Below are 15,354 nucleotides of genomic sequence, written 5' to 3' on the forward strand. Positions count from 1 at the left end.
TGGCCTGGAAGTGAGGGGTGCAGGATCCCAGTTCCCACATCTCACCCACTTTTAGGGATGTCACTTTCCTTTGGGCTTCAGCTTCCTAATCTATAAAATGAGAATAACATTCCTTATCCTAAGACTGATTCTGAAATCATGGAATCCCTCAAGAATTGTGTGAGCAGCGGCTCACTCCTGTAATCCTAGCACTTTGGGAGGCCAAGGCAGGCAGGTCGCTTGAGCTCAGGAGTTCAAGACCAGCTTGGGCAACAAGACAAAACCCTGTTGCTCCAAAAAATACAAAAATTAGCTGGGTGTGGTGGCATGCGCTTGTATTCCCAGCTACTTGGAGGAGGCTGAGGCAGGAGGATAGCTTGAATCCAGAAGGTCAGGAGGTCGAGACTGCAGTGAGCTGAGATCGTGCCACCGCACTCCAGCCTGGGTAACAAAATGAGACCCTGTCGACCGGGCGCGCTGGCTCACGCCTGTAATCCCAACACTTTGGGAGGCCGAGGCGGGCAGATCACTGGAGGTCAGGGGTTCGACATCAGCCTGACCAACATGGTGAAACCTCGTCTCTACTGAAAATACAAAAATTAGCTGGGTGTGGTGGCACACGCCTGTAATCCCAGCTACTTGGGAGGCTGACGCAGGAGAATCATTTGAACCTGGGAAGCGGCGGTTGCAGTGAGCTGAGATTGCACCATTGCACTCCAGCATGGGTGACAAAAGCAAAACTCTGTCTCAAAAAAAAAAAAAGAAAAGAAAAAAAGAAGAAACTGTTCCAGAGAGTAGAAACTCTGGGTTTCAGAACCACAAACGCCTGGTTTTAATCAGTCTCCATCATTCACTGCGTTTGTAATCTTGGGCAAATTATTTCTTTGAGCTTCAGTTTTCTTATCTGGACTCAAGATCTGTACTACAGGATTATGATGAGGATTAAATGAGATTATGTATTTTTTTTAATCTGGTGCACAGTAGGCACTTAATAAATGTGAACTTTCCCTTCCCCAAAACATCTGGGTGACTTTTCTCTTTGTAGGAACTAGACAGCCCAGTCCCGCCCCCACATGCCCTGTGGTTGGGGTTTAGATAACTAGGAAAGCACCTGTGGCTATTCTAATAGTAATAGGAGTGATCTTCTCATCTCTCCCAGGCTGTGTGAGGCATTGTGTAATCAGCCAGGCTCTTTCCCGACCATTGTTCTCCACCAACAGGCCTGGAAGTCCGAAGCCAGTGGAGTTCTCCCTGTTTCACAGGTGAATGAAAAATAGGGGGCCCAGAGAGAGACAAGGACCTGCTCAGGGGCCCACAGCCACAGCAGTGACAGGCAAACTTGGAGCCCAGGCCTCTTCTCCACAGCCCACAGCGTTTCTCCAGGTTTATGGCTTCTGCCTGATAGCCTACCCCTCAGGCCGCCTTCCCTGGGTCTGTTCCCATCTGTTCCGGGAGGAGGGTTTTCTTGACATTTCCCCAGTCTCTGAGCTCATCTTGAATTTAAAAGGAGGCTGTCTGGAGGCTGGGTGGGGACTGAATCACCACCTCCCGTGGCTTTCTCATCCTGAGCAGCAACCAGACACACCCAGAGGGCCACTGCTGGAGACCTGCAGGTTGTAAATGCCACACAGGCTTTCTTCCCAGAAGCTCATATGGGCTCTTGCGGGAAGGCTGTCATCGTGGTTGTGTATGTATTTCTTCCTTCCCCTAGCCACTTTGAGAAGTTGTTGCCTGTCCTTTCCCGCTTCAGCCTTTATTAATGCTGTCCTCTTCCCCTATAGTGCCCTCTCTTCCCCTAGAGGCCCACACTGTCAAATGCCACCTCCCCCAGGAAGTCTGTCCTTGCTGGCTCTGGAGTCCCAGCAGGACTCCTGAGGATGCTTACGGCATGACTTTGGCAGGTCACGCCACCTTTCTGTGCCTCAGTTTTCTCATATATAAAATTTGGGTTTCTTGTCTTTATAAAGCTCCATCCCTAGACACTCTCATTTGGCAGGTCTTGGGGCAGGAATCAAATGCCCCTAGGTTTTTAAACCAGCTCTCTAGAGGATGCTGGTGCTGAGAGCCTGTCGGCTGCAACCTGGGAAAAGCTGAACTGAGAGGACCCTGGTTTGCATGACAGCCTAGCTTGTTGCTGTGTGACCTTGGATTAGTCAGCTTTCTGTACCTCCGTTTTCTTCCCTGTCAGATTGGGATGGAAATGAGAACTCGTGTAGTAACAGCCCCTCAATAAATGGCAGTCATCACCATCATCAGCTTTGTTTTGTGTGGGGATTGGTGGTTTTCAGAAGCAAGTCACCCTTCCCCTGCTTGGTCCTGGCAGCAGGCACTGTCAAGTCAGACTGGGCCAGGGTGCAGGCTGTGGAATTGAACACCTGAGCAGGAATGAAATCTAGTCCTTACAGGAATGTAATGAGGTTGATGAGGTGTGTGGTGTAAATCTCTCTCGGGTTCCCAGATTTCCCAGACCTGACTGTGGCTGCCTTTCCTCACTCAACCTGTGCTGGAATCAGCTGTGTTAACAGACAGACCCACCCGTTCTTAGAAACCAAGGCTACCTTAAAGAGAAATACAAGCCACATTCTAGAGCTAAAACATGGCTGTTCTTGTTCCACAGCATGGAAGCAGGCCCAGGGACGGGTAGGGATGCCTAGGATCGCAGAGCAAGACTAGAGCCACATCTCTGCCTCCCTCCCCCGGGCTCCCTCGTCTCTGTACATCACTGGCCTGGAGCCGTGAGGTCTGGTTTGGCCAGTGAACAGTTTCCTCACGGGATAGAAGCAAGAGAAGTGGTCCCAAGTGGTCAAAGCGAGTCTCTCTCTCTCTCTCTCTCTCTCTCTCTCTCTCTCTCTCTCTCTCTCTCTCTCTCTCTCTCTGTCTCTGTCTCTCTCTCTGTCTCTGTCTCTCTCTCTCTCTCTCTGTCTCTGTCTCTCTCTCTCTCTCTCCCCTTCTCTCGGCCCTGCCTTCCTAGCCCTGGGCCAGGCTCTGAGAGGATGGGGATTAATAGACAGACAAGGCGTCTCTGCCCTGAGGAACTTATGGTCTGACAAGAAGACAAGCCTACAATTATGAGAGACTGCGTGACACTCTGTAATTAAGCGTCTGCTGAAGAAAAGCATTGTCTGAGAAGGAAGAAGTGAGCATGAGCCAGAGGAAACAAGAGCCCTTTGAGGGGGGCTGGATTTGCAGAGGCAGAGGGTGGTGCCGACATTCCAGGGAGGTGGGTGCAGAGGGCATGGCTGGATGATAAATGTGCATTTAGGGAAACAGCAGTATGCTAGTTTTGCTGAGGCATCAGGGCTCTGGCTGGAAAATCTGGGTGGAGCCAGGAGGTTGTAGGCAGTGTTAAACAGCTGAAAAGCAGAGGCATTGGGGAGGCATGGAAGGTTTTAGAGCAGAGGTAGCACAACTGGAAGACTTTCCAGAGGATGAATCAGGCTGGGTAAATTGGAATGAGTAAAACTCACAACAGGGAGGAGGCTTTGCAGGCATCCAGATGACACAAGAGGGTGAGGTTTGGGTGGGGCCCATGGGAGTGGGAAGAGCCAATTGGGGTAGCAGAGGATGCTGTGCTCCCTTAGGAAAGCTTGGCCAGCGCCCTGATGGGCCAGAAGGGAAAATGTTGGGTGTTGTTGGTTTGGGGAAGGAAGTAGCAGTCTGAGCACATTTCTTGTACACCTGCTGTTTGCCTGGCTCTGTGCCAGGGGCTCCACAAGGGCGCTCGTGAAATCTGTACAATAAGCCAGAGGCAGGTGGACTTCCCATCCCTGTTTTGCAGATAAGGAACAGGTAGCTCAGGCCCAAGGCCGACTGTCTCCAAACCGTGTCTCTTCCCACAGCTCAGCTCTGCTTCTTGGAAAGGGAACTCCTGCTTTTAGGGTCCCAAGGGGCTGAGCCTTCTTTCCCTTTAATTAAGAGCAAGCGCATTTATCCTAAAAGCCCACAAATCTTGCTTTCTAAGGATCCTGAAGGTCAGGGTGCCAGTTTAGAATTCCTTAAAGGTGGAAGAGTCAGAGGAGGTAGGGACCCTCACACAAGCAGTTTTACACACTGGACTGTGAGAAGCTTCCGGAGTTGTGCTGTGTATATGTCCAGTCCGATAGTAGGCATGTCCACCACTGGGCCTGTTGGAATTCTCAGCCAGCCCCCACCAGAGAGGGGCCCAGCCAGCGCAATCAGTCACCCACAAAGGCGGGAAGGGACTTGTCTCCAAGGTGCCTTGCACAGGAGAGCCAAGTGACGGAGCCTAGGACTCATTTCTCAGGCTGCAGCCAGGAATCCCCAGTGGGCAGAGGGAAAGGGAAGGGGACTAGTGCTTACAGAGTGGCTACCATGGGAGGCAGCAGTGGTTGGTCCCAGTGTACAGCCAGGAAATTGATGGCTTGGCCGAGGCCTCCCAGCCAATCATTCTCTCTGTGTGCAGCCCACACTCCTCTGAACACAAACTTGGTCATGAGGCAGAGCAACCACATGGCAGGCACAGCCTCCAGGTGCCCCTCACCCTGCTGCTCCCTTGCCTCCAGCAAACACCCAGCATCTGTATGCCAGTTTGCTTTGGCAGATACTCTGAGCCCAGTGGTATGCAGGGTACGATTGTAACTGTAACCGTGTTCTTCTTACCAAAATCTGGACAAAGGTTTTGAGAGATTTTTTGCTCCTTCGGAACAGAGGTGGCTTGAGAAATGCTATTTGGACATTGGAACAGTGGACTAGAGTGACCTATGCTGTCCCTTTCCATTGTAGTAATTCATTTGATGACCATCTGGAGCCAGTTGCTTTCTCGTAAATTTGCTCATTCTCACGTATATTCATTCTTTTTGTTTTGTTTCAGCACGTTGGTTCTGGATCTTTAATATTTGTTTAGCTTGTTTTGATTTGCAAAGCACTTTTATACACATTATCTCAGTAGATCTTTATGCAACTTTGGGAAGTATTACTATTCTTGTCATCCTTGTTTTTCGGAAGAGGAAACTGAGGTTCACTGGTAGAAAGAGGCTTGACCAAGCTCACTGTGGCTGAGCTACTTATTCAATAAATATTTATTAAGTGCTGCTCTGTGCCTGGCAGTGAGCTGGCCCTGGGGAAACACTGACAGTCAGAGCTGCCTTAAAGACTTAGTTTCTGACCTCCCAGAGTCTGCAGCAGCAGCACACCGAGATCTAGCCAGGATCCACCCCAGGCTCCTAACCTGCATCCTGGGCCGTCTCCACTTCAGGTGCCTGTAGTTTGGGCCTGTGGCTTAGGTCTAGACTGTTGCAGCCTGTGAGCCCTTAGCCTGGAGCATCTTGGTATAAAGCAAGCCAAGGCATAAGTCTCTGCAAACCGAACTTCAAAAGTAACAAAAGAGGCTGGGCATGGTGGCTCACGCATGTAATCCCAGCACTTTGAGAGGCTGAGGCGGGCGGATCACCTGAGGTCAGGAGTTCGAGACCAGCCTGGCCAACATGGCAAAACCCAGTCTCTACTAAAAATACAAAAATTAGCCGAGCGTGGTGGTACATGCCTGTAATCCCAGCTACTCAGGAGGCTGAGGCGGGAGAATTGCTTGAACCCGGGAGGTGGAGGTTGCAGTGAGTTGAGATCGCACCATTGCACTCCAGCCTGGGCAACAGAGCAAGACTCTGTCTCAAAAAAAAAAGAAAGTAACAAAAGAGGTCTTCAGGAATGGCTTAATTATTAACAGGGTGAGGAAGGGCATCTCAGCAGAAGGCCATCTGCTCCTTCTCCCTGGGGGAACGTTGCCCAAGGGCTGCTTTACCTAAGATCCTTGTGTGAATTTTCTGCAGCCTCCAAATATTTGATTACACTCTGCACAGGTGTGGAGCTCTATGGCCATGTGCTGAGCTGGGGACCCTCCCCACCTCCTTTAATATTAAATGAGATGAAATAAAGTAAGGTCCTAGGATAGCAGGTCTGAAAAGGACTCTGGCCCAGCCCCTTCCTTTCCCATGAGTAGGAACCAAATCTCGGAGGAAAGGGACTTGCCAGGATCCCATACTGAGAGACCTTCCTTCCCCTTCCCCTCCCTTATCAGTTTCACTTAATTTCCCGTCCTTCCTGTAGGAACCCTCTCATCCCAGCTGTACATGGTCAACATTCAAAGCCTTCTTCAAATCCTTCCTATGCCTCAAAGTCAAGTTTTCCCACAGTCTTCCCTGACACTCTCCTCCACACCCCAGAGCCCCACAGTGTCCAGGCTTCCTCAGTCTCCTCTCAGAGGCTGACTGCCTGTTCTGCAAGGCTAGACCAGCAGCCCTTGAGGAGACATTTCAAAATCTGTGTGCCTGGGTCCTGCCTCCCCTCCCAACCCAGGGAGTCTGATACTTGAGATCTAGGAAGAGGCATCTCTGGATACGTTTTGCTGGAGGTTTTTTTTGTGTGTAAAAGTTATATTTTTACTGAAAAAGCAATACATGTATGTTGGTTAAAAAAAATTCAAACTTGGTTAAAAAAAAAAAAAAAAGCCCAGTGAAAAATTAGTCCCTGTCCTACCCAGACACCTAATCACTGTGACGAGTCTTGAGGTTTCCTTATAGAAATACTCAGCATCCACGTGCAGCTATTGTCAGTAACATCCCTTTTTATTACTTAGACAGTGGCATAGTCTCTCCCTACTTTTCTATACCTTGAATTTTTCATGTAAGTCTCTGTTGCAGGTTATTCTTGGTGGGCACATACAGGTTCATGGCCACCTTTGCTCCTGAGCATGTGGCTTTCCATTGACGGTTAGACCACCAGTTGTTTGTCCTCTACTCAAGGATGTTTAGCTTGTTCTCAATCTTGCTGCTGTAAACAGTGCTGCAGTGAACACCCTTTCCGGTGTGTCTCCATGCACGAGTGCATGTGTAGCTGTCGGAGCCATTTCTGCACACAGAATTACTCTTTCCAAGAGTCTGTGCGCTTAAAATTTTGTCATATATTTTTTAATTGCCTTCTGTTTCATTCTGAAAATGTATATATTTTAAAAGGCACCCCGCCTTCACCCCCAGATTCAAATTTGTTTCCTCCATGAGCTCCTCTCGTGCTGCACCTGCTTAGCAACGGTGAAGCCAGTGAGCTCATTCAAATATTTACTGACCTTGCCGGGCGCGATGGCTCATGCCTGTAATCCCAGCATTTTGGGAGTCCAAGGCAGGCAGATCACAAAGTCAGGAGTTTGAGACCTCTACTCAACCTGGCCAATATGGTGAAACCACGTCTCTACTAAAAATACAAAAATTAGCCGGGCGTGGTGGTGGGCGTCTGTAGTCCCAGCTACTCAGGAAGCTGAGGCAGAAGAATCACTTGAACCCGGGAGGCAGAGGTTGCAGTGAGCCAAGATTGCGCCTCTGCACTCCAGCCTGGGTGACAGAGCAAGACTCTGTCTCAAAAATAAATAAATAAATAAATAAACAAACAAACAAACTGACCTCCTGAATCCCAGTGCTGGCTTGGCTGCTATACTCCTGCCCTTCACTGAACCCCAGTTTTCCTCATCTGAATAGTTGGGAGACTCATTCCTGCCTTTCTCATGTCCCTGGCTATTTGGTAAACCAGCCAGTAGGAAGACATCGTGAAATGTATTAAAGTGGTCTTAGCTAGACAGAGTGGGCATGCCAGGGTCAGCAGAGATTCTGAAGTCTAGACCAGTTCCCTGGGTGGGCCGTTGTCAGTCCTAGCAGATGGCCAGGTCAGCCCTCAGGCTGGAAATTTTAGGGCAGCTATTGGTAGATGTCTCCTCTTGCTGTGCTGAGATAGGGTCAAGATCATACTTAGGCTTTTGTTGGAAGAACATACAAGATGAGAGAAAAAAAAAGATCATACTTAGGGGCTCCCTGAATTTGCTCTGCCCTAGGTTGCTGAGACCTCTAGAACCTGTGCAGGCTAAAGGAACTCACTCGGTAGATCCGAGAGAGGTGGTCAGGGAGACCAGGAGCATGTCTACACTGCCAGCAGATTTTTGCCTCCTCCCCCAAGCCAACAGGATGGCCCAAAAAGGCTCCCCCAGCAGATCATCTTTGCAGCTCCTTTTTTAGCTCCAGTGGCAGCAGGGATGAGGAAGGGAAAGTTCTATCATTTTTTTCTAATTTAAAATGACATTTAAAATCACTAGCCTAGTGGGGGCCAGGTGTGGTGGCTCATGCCTGTTATCCCAGCACTTTGGGAAGCCAAGACAAGTGGATCACTTGAGCTCAGGAGTTAAAGACCAGTCTGGGCAACATAGCGAAACGCCGTCTCTATAAAAAAATATAAAAATTAGCTGGATGTGGTGCACACCTGTATTCTTAGCTGCTTGTGGGGCTGAGGTGAAAGGATCACTTGAGCCCAGGAGGTCAAGGCTGCAGTGAGCTGTTTGTGCCACTGCACTCTAGCCTGGGTGACAAAGCAAAACCCTGTCTCAAAAAAAAAAAATCACTAGCTTAGTTCCTCCCTCCTATTTTATCAATAGAAAAACTGCAGCCTGGAGAAGTTGAAGATCTCCTCCCAAGTCTCCCAGTGAACTTGACAGGTCTCAGCTCACTTCTGCTTGGATTAGAAGCCAGGCATTTGACTCTCCTAGTCCTTAACTCTCAACATCTTTCCCAAATTGTTCTAGTCGTTAAAGTTTCACTTTGGGGTTAAAAACCAAAGTGAAAGAAAAATGGCAAAGCAGGAAGCAGCCACTTCAGACCCAGCCCAGGCTGAGGGGACGCTCTGAGGGACCCAGGCCCAGGTGGCCTCATGAGGAGGGGAGCAGGCCTTTTCCCTACCCACTCCCACCCTTGCTGTGGGAGCTTGGCTGGGGTAGGGACTGGGTGGGGCCCCGCAGGGAGAGGCGCCAGGCTACAGACAGGCGGTGGCGTCCTGGCCTGGCCCACTGCTGTCTGGGAGACAGCCAGTAGGATGGGTTCTCTGGTGAAGTCAGCCCCATGTGGGTGTGGTCCCAGCTGGGCTCCAGGTAGGCCTTTTAAACTCCCGTCCTTCCGGGGCAGAGCTGAGCTGGAGTTGGGCCTCTGTCAGCTTGGGAAAGAAATCCTGGCTTCCCAAACCCAGCTTTCACAGAGCATTTCACTTTCCCTGAAGGTAAGAGCCAGTGCCCTGTCTTTACCATGAAAACTCTTAAACTTTTGGTCACTGTGGGCACTTACTTACCTCCTATAGTTTCTTTTTGGGACCCAGATGGCCTGAAAGCCAAAGGATGGAGGAGCTGGAACTGCTGGCTTCTCACCATTTTATGTCACTGAGTTGATGGGTGGCCTCAGGCAAGACCCTTCCCTTCTCTGGCCTGCAGATTCCTCATTTGTTTGTCAGCAGGAGGGAGCTCCTTCTATCTCTGCTATTAAGTTGAATTTGGTTCCTGGAAGCTGGTGAGAGAGTATCGTAACACCCAGTTTGGTTGGCCTGTGTCTTTCAGATATTAACTGTTACCTGATTAGCTGGGGTCTCAAGTTCCTATTTCCTGTGCTTTTACTAAGGAAATTCTCAGACTTATCAATGCAAATATGGTATCAATTTTGTTGCTAGACCAAATATGATTTTTTAAAATAGAGATTTCCCACTATGCTACCCACGCTGGTCTCAAACTCCTGGGCCCAAGCAGTCTGCCCGCCTTGGCCTCCCAAAGTGCTGGGATTACAGGTGTGAGCTACCGTGCCTGGCCAGCAAATACGATTTTTATATACCTCTCTTCTCCTTTGCACAGTCACGGGGTCCCTAAGTACAGAGCTGGAGTCCAGTCCCTAAGGGCACCTATTGAGCATACAGTAGGTGATCAGGAAGCCCACACCCCAGAAGTCATATGTACCTATAGTTAAGAGCATCTCTGTAGAGTTGGACTGCTGGGGTTCAGTTCCTGGGCTGCCAGCTAGAGCTGTGAGACCTTGGACAAGGTACTTAACCTCTCTGGGCTTGTTTCTTCACCTGCAAAATAGAGATGCTAATAATACCTGACTGTAGTCCAGCATGAGGACAACAGAAACTTGTGCAAAGCACTAAGCACAGTGCCTGGTACAGAGGAAGCATTTGAGAAGTATTAGCTGCTGCTGTTACTGACATCCAGGGGGAAAGAGAAGACTTGAAATAGCCAAAAACTGTCCATGTCCCATGCCTGGAAAGATGTAGATGGATTGGGTGGGCTGTTTGGAGTGGAGTCAGTTATTTGATGGCTGTTTGCCAAGTGCAGGGCTCTTATGGGGAAAGGTGGCCTGGGTTAGGGGAGGGGCGAATGCTCTACCTGAGGGAAGGGGAAGAAGGACAGACTGTCCAGGGTTCAGGACACCCAAGATCAGGCTGGAGAATCTATCCAGGGCTGTCAGAGTCTGCCAGGTATGTGGAGCTAGAGTTTTGTCTGCAGGGTCATCACTCCATCTGGGCAGTTTCCTACTGGGGGCTGTGACGAGGACCTATTATTGACTGTGGAGAATAGGTTGGATAGTTCTAGCCTCTCCTGGAACTTTCTTGCCTTCCCCCTGGCGTGGCTGTTGCCCTGCACAGGGATGCAGTAATAGGAGTTGTCTGCCTGCCTGTGGAGTGCAGACCAAGGTGGGGTGGGGAAGAGGGGCCTGTCTGACATCACCCAATAAAGGTAGGGCTGCCACCGTTGCTGCTGTCCCAGCAGTTTCTTTAAAAGAGGCACATGCAGCAGTGTGTGGGAAGGGTGGGAGGTGGAGGGCAGAGATTGGGCTCCTCCCTCCTTCCTACCCCACCTTCACTTCTCTTTCCAAACAATCAGCCATTCATTTACTTGAGTGCCAAGTGCTGTGCCAGGAGCCAGGGAGAGACTAGGGAACAAGATTGACTTCCCTCCAGCTTGGAGTCCCCACCCAAGCAGGTAACAAATAAACAGGATACTATCTAATCTGTTAGTGATGAGAACCCTAAAGGAAACAAGTAGATGCTGAGAGATTGGGGAAGGCATCTCAGGGAAAGTGACTGCTGAATGGGAAGGAGGCAGTCAAGGGCCAACTGGGAGGTGTCACGACCCTGAGGTGGGGGTATCTTGAGGGAACAGGAGAGGTAGGGTTTACATCTGGAGCAGTCTCAAGGTCAGGCAGGACCCTGGGGGTCTCGGTGAACCTAAAGAGGTGTGATAATGAATGTACTGCAAGTGAATATGTTTATATGTTTCTTCCTTTTTTTTTTTTTTTTTTTTTTTTTGAGATGGAGTCCCGCTCTGTCGCCCAGGCTGGAATGTAGTGATATGATCTTGACTCACTGTAGCCTCGCCTGCCGGGTTCAAGTGATTCCCCTGCCTCAGCCTCCTGAGTAGCTGGGATTACAGGTGCCTGCCACCATGCCTGGCTAATTTTTGTATTTTTAGTAGAGATGGGATTTTGCCATGTTGACCAGGCTGGTCTCGAACTCCTGACCTTGTGATCCGCCCGCCTCGGCCTCCCAAAGTGCTGGGATTACAGGCATGAGCCACCAAGCCCGGTTCTCCATACAATCTCTTACCCAATTCCTGTCCAAGATTCTATGATACTAACACATCCATTACTGCCTTTGTACACCTCTGATATTTATTTTCTGTTTGGATTATTTTTCTTTTATTTATATTTGCTGAATTTCAGTAAAGAGATTGTAGGCAGATTATTAACCAGCCCTTGCTCACAAATACAGTTAACTCAAATCAGAAAATGTTAAAAAATGCTTAGTTTTAAATATTTTATTTGTGACTTTTAGGTTTGGAATGAGTAAAATCAAAGCAGTTTGATAACTGCTGGGGCTCATTCTTCAGTGGGCCGCTCATTAGTCTATTTTTAACACTGTCTTAATGACCATCTTAACCTTTTTTTTGTTTGTTTTGAGACAGAGTCTCACTCTGTCGCCCAGGCTGGAGTGCAGTGGCGCGGTTTCGGCTCACTGCAACCTTCGCCTCCCGGGTTCAAGCAATTCTCGTGCCTCAGCCTCCCGAGTAGCTGGATTGCAGGCACGTGCCACCACACCTGGTTAATTTTTGTATTTTTAGTAGAGACAGGGTTTCACCATGTTGGCCAGGCTGGTCTCAAACTCCTGAGCTCAGGTGATCCACCTGCTTTGGCCTCTCAAAGTGCTGGGATTACACACGCGCCCGGCCCATCTTAACCATTTTTAAGTGTGCAGTTCATTGGCACTAAGTACATTCCCATTGTTGTATAACCATCATCACTATCCGTCTCTTTAACTCTTCATCTTCCCAAACTGAAACTCTGCGCCTGTTAAACACTAACTCCCCATTACCCCCTTGCCTGGTCCCTGGCAACCACCTTTTTTTTCTTTTTTTTTTTTTTTGAGACACAGTCTCGCTCTGTCTCCCAGGCTGGAGTGCAATGGCGCTCTCTTGGCTCACTGCAACCTCCACCTCCCAGGTTCAAGCAATTTTCCTCCCTCTGCTTCCCGAGTAGCTGGGATTACAGGCATCTGCCACCATGCCCGGCTAAATTTTTATATTTTTAGTAGAAACAGGGTTTCACCATGTTGGTCAGGCTGGTCTCAAACTTCAGACCTCCGGTGATCCACCCGCCTCAGCCTCCCAAAGTGTTGGGATTACAGGCGTGAGCCACCGCACCTGGCCAGCAACCACCATTCTTTCTATGAATTCTATTACTCTAGGTATCTCATTCACTAGCCCAATTTTTTTTTTTTTGGTTTTTTTTTTTTTGAGATGGAGTTTCGTTCTTGTTGCCCAGGCTGGAGTGCAATGGCACAATCTTGGCTCACCGCAACCTCCGCCTCCCGGGTTCAAGCAATCTCCCAAGTAGCTGGGATTACAGGCATGCACCACCATACCCGGCTAATTTTGTGTTTTTAATAGAGACTGGGTTTCTCCATTTTAGTCGGGGTGATCTCAAACTCCTGACCTCAGGTGATCCGCCTGCCTCAGCCTCCCAAAGTGCTGGGATTACAGGCGTGAGCTACCATGCCCAGCCCTCTCTGGCCCATTTTAAGGAGATATATTTGAAGGGCAGCTGAGGGGAATGCTCTGAATAATTAACTCTTATGGTAGCGATTAATTCTCCAAGTTTGTTTTTTTCTCTTTTTTCTTTTTTTTTTTTTTTTTAAGACAGAGTCTCTGTCACCCAGCTTGGAGTGCAGTGGCGCAATTTCGGCTCCCTGCGACCTCTGCCTCCTAGGTCCAAGTGATTCTCCTGCCTCAGCCTCCCAGGTAGCTGGGATTACAGGCACCCGCCACCACACCCGGCTAATTTTTGTATTTTCAGTAGAGAGGGGTTTCACCATGTTGGCCAGGCTGGTTTTGAACTCCTGACCTCAAGTGATCCACCCGCCTCTGCCTCCCAAAGTGCTGGGATTACAGGCATGAGCCACCATGCCCAGGCAATTCTCCAAGTTAATGCACAATGCACATCTAAGCTTATGTGTGGCCTTATCCTGGCAGAATTGCTAAGGGACTGATCATCTGGGAGAGCCTCCTCTGCAGAGGTAGCCTTGGTTCCAAAGCCCCTGGTGGCTTTGAGGAGCCTGGCCACTGCCCCCTATGGAGGCAGGATAATGGGATGAGGAAGGCTGTGGATCTGATCACAGGACCCAAGCATAATTCCTTCATTAGCTACTTGCTCTAGGATTTGAGCCAAGTCCCTCCACCTGCCTCAGCCTCAGCTTCCTCTTCTGGGAAATGGACAATACTTTCCAACATATTTATGACTCAGAGTCAATGAGACAGATGATGGACTTCCTTTGCAGTCTTGAGAATCCTAGCACAGTGTTTGGATGCAGTTAAATGCAAGGAAAATAGGACTCCTGATCCCAATTTGTAGAAGTAGTGGAGACCCAGAAATACAGGGACTTGCCCAAGGTCATACGGCACTTCACTGGTAAAATTGGGCTGAAACCCAGCTACCCTCCACAAGTTGCAGCTATTTAAGGTTTCTTGTTGGTCAGTCTTTCGAAGGACAGTAGACTTGAAATAGATGTTTGCTTTTCCGTCTTACTGGATTTGAAACATTTCTCAAGAAGCTCCAGTGTTGATGGGCCTGTGAGGGAGGATAGAGGGTAAAGATTTGGGTAGGGGATAAAGACAATAATTCTGTGTCATAGGACTAGAGTCCTAAATGACTTCCATGGTGATCATCTTGTCCAGGGACAGCAAATATCTTGCACTGGGCAATTACCCCTCCTACTGGACCCACGGCAGACAGCATCAGCCACAGCACTCCCATTGACCCCTGGATACAGCGTGAGGAGTCTTCTCAACACAGGCAAAACCAATCAACCGGAAGTAGCATGCCCAGTGGAATCTGTGCCCTCCCTAATCTAGTGCAGTCCCCTGCTTTTACAGATGGGTGGCAGTCCTGGGAGGGGAAAGGACTATGAAGGGCAAGTGATGTCACAGGTCTCTTTGTGAGAGCAGAAAGGAGTCTGGCAGGACAGTTTGAAGCCTTCGGAAGTATGTTTGCAAAAACATCAGGGCAGAGCAGCTCCCAGGGGGTAGATGTTATCAAGGTAAAGTCTGTTTTCTCCAGATGTTTCTTGGGATGCTGCCTGGCCTCAGGATGTTTATGAGAGTGTACTGTAGTCAGATTCCACCAACCAGAGCAGGAGGACAAACTTGGCTATCTACAGCAGCTGCTAAGCTTTGTAGGAATGTATGTGTCAGTCTTGCCGAAGCAAGCTTGTATTTTTACTACTTGTGAGGCTGGATCCTGTGAAGGTTGCATTCTGGAAGTTGAAACCTGTAGGGTTTGTACTCACTTAGCAGATAGAACATGACTCACTGTGTGATCCCGAACAGAGCCTTCAACCTCTCTGAGCCTCCTTTTTCCTTAGTAGCACAGGGGTGATGATGAAAACATCTCCTTGAGGGGATCAAATGTAAGATGCAGAGGTTAGGACCTCAGATGGTGATTGGGCTACTGCAATAACCACCAATTCCTAAGCAGGTGAAAAACATCTGGCAACTGTGATTATTAGCCACTAATGTTCAGCCACTCCTCAGTGTGGCTGATCCTGTGCCATTGTTGGGGCAGAGTTCTATGACAGGATGGGGTGGTTGGTGACCTTCTGATTGGTAGATGTTCTTTCAAAGAGATCTTCCCAGATGTTACCATGTTGTGCTTTCAGAGGTAGTTGAGAGGAAAATTGAGTGGGGCGGGCTCTGTGGGCATGAGGGGACATATAGTCAAGACTTGTTCCAGCATCACTGTCATCTGCTTGCCAAGTTGTCTCTTACTCTTCTCTACTTAGAGTCTTCAAAGTCTTCTAGGATGAGGGCTCTGCCAGCCTGTGTCATTTTTAGGGTGAAATGAGAGGGTGGGGTTCTGCCTCCTAAGTGTCAACAGGCATTCACCTGGGTACCTCTTTTGAGCCAGGATTGGAGGTCACAGGGATGCCACCCTGCCTTTAGGAGGCTCAGGGTCTAAAGGAGGAAGCAGAAAAGTAAAGAGGTTTGTAAAAATAGTGTGGTGGGCAAGGGCCTGTGGT

The 15,354-nt window shown here is 49.1% G+C and overlaps 1 protein-coding gene across 13 annotated transcripts in view; it reads left to right on the forward strand.

Annotated features, from left to right (window-relative positions):
* Window positions 1–15,354, forward strand: part of DLGAP4 (DLG associated protein 4) — a 161,680-nt gene that overhangs the window by 97,583 nt on the left and 48,743 nt on the right. Inside the window, exon 2 of one of the 13 annotated variants that reach the window (XM_019016951.4) lies at window positions 1,139–1,241. The exons of 11 other annotated variants lie outside the window; for them this stretch is intronic. The gene's annotated coding sequence lies outside the window, so the exon portion shown is untranslated. Of the gene's footprint in view, window positions 1–1,138; window positions 1,242–3,181; window positions 3,200–15,354 lie in introns of those variants that run through there. One more of the 13 variants, XM_063702406.1, reaches the window with a different exon arrangement.

This window comes from Gorilla gorilla, chromosome 21, assembly GCF_029281585.2.
Source record: "Gorilla gorilla gorilla isolate KB3781 chromosome 21, NHGRI_mGorGor1-v2.1_pri, whole genome shotgun sequence".
Classification (NCBI taxonomy): Eukaryota; Metazoa; Chordata; class Mammalia; order Primates; family Hominidae; genus Gorilla; species Gorilla gorilla.